Genomic DNA, 1,528 nt, shown 5'->3' with positions numbered 1-1,528 from the left:
GGGTCCAGCCACAGGACACCCATTTTGAAGTTTTCCTGAGAAACTTTGCCACACAGTGTAAACCTAGCAGAAACTCTGCGTCGGCCAAATCCTCTAGGACCGACAGAGCTATTGTTCACATGCCAAGTCCCACTGTTATCAGATTTAGCCTGATTTAAGATGAGGACCCAGAAAGACCACTTGAATTTAAAGGAGATGCCGCATCAGGGACACCGAGCCCACGTTTTCTTCTGTTGTCCTGCTGGAAATGTGCTTGACGTTGGCATCATCACTGCTAATAGTAATAAGAACAGTGTATGTACTGCTAGGGGTCCCAGGGTAGAGTAAACAGTTGACACACTCAGTTGCTAACCAAAAGGTTGGAGGTTCGAGTTCTACCAGAGGCACCTCAGAAGAAAGGCCTGGAGATCGTCTAAAACCATCAGCCACTGAAAACTCTAAGGAGCACTATTCTACTCTCACGGGGTCATCAAGTCTTCTTGATGACAACTAGCAGTGTTTATTGCTATGGCGTTTTATAGTACAAAGTTGTTTTATTTCCATTGTTTCATTGTTTTACATGGTCTTCATACAGCTCTGTGAAGTAGGAGTGAACTCTGCGGGGTGTGAGCCTGAGGAAGTTGTCTGACCTCTCTGTGTCTTAGGTTCCCCATCCCTAAAGTGATAATAAGATCTATCTCTTAAGTTGTCATGTGGATTACATAGTTTAATACCTGTGAAGCAAGTATTAAAGAGAACAGTGTCCAACATTTACTGATCTCTTAATAAATGTTAGAAATTATCAATAGGTATTTTCAGTGTCACTTTACAGGAAAGGACACTGGAATTCAAAGGGACTGAGTTTATCCATGTGCAGCAGTGGTGGTTTGGTAGTAGAATTCTCACCTACCATGCAGGAGACCAGGGTCTGGTTTCCAGCCAATGCTCCTCATGCATAGCCACTACCTACCTGTCAGTGGTGGGTTGCTTGTTACGATCATGCTGAACAGGTGTCAGTGGAGCTTCCAGACTAAGGTGGACTAGGGAAAAAGGCCCGGTGAGCTACTTCCACAATCCAGCCAGTGGAAACCCCACGGACCAGAGCAATCCAATCCACAAGCTATGTGGGGATGGCACAGACCAGGCGGCATTTCACATTCCATTGCATGTGGGGCTGCCCATGAGCTGGAGGCTGACCACAGAACAACTGTCAACCACAGCACATTTATGCATAAGATGCCTGGAGGGTAAGGAAGAAAAACACTTGGGGACTATGATGCAAATGAGGCTAGGCTCTCCTGAACTGGATCGCTATGATGAACGAAAAATGCCCTTTAAACTTGACAGCAGAGGGAATACAACTCCTCAAAATAAAATAATAATAATAATAAAGGATGGACAAATTGTGTTACCAAAGAAAGAAATGTAAAAAACAAACAAACTAAAACACCCACTTGCACTTTTCAAACTACTAAACCCTTCTTATTTTCAAATTTAGGCCTAAACGCCCAGAAGGGTATCATGCTCAGGGATAATTAGGTTTGAAAAT

The sequence above is a fragment of the Orycteropus afer genome, unplaced genomic scaffold (assembly GCF_000298275.1).
Source record: "Orycteropus afer afer isolate SDZICR_OR568_19922 unplaced genomic scaffold, OryAfe1.0 scaffold00031, whole genome shotgun sequence".
In the NCBI taxonomy this organism is placed as follows: domain Eukaryota; kingdom Metazoa; phylum Chordata; class Mammalia; order Tubulidentata; family Orycteropodidae; genus Orycteropus; species Orycteropus afer.
This window is presented reverse-complemented; position numbering follows the sequence as displayed.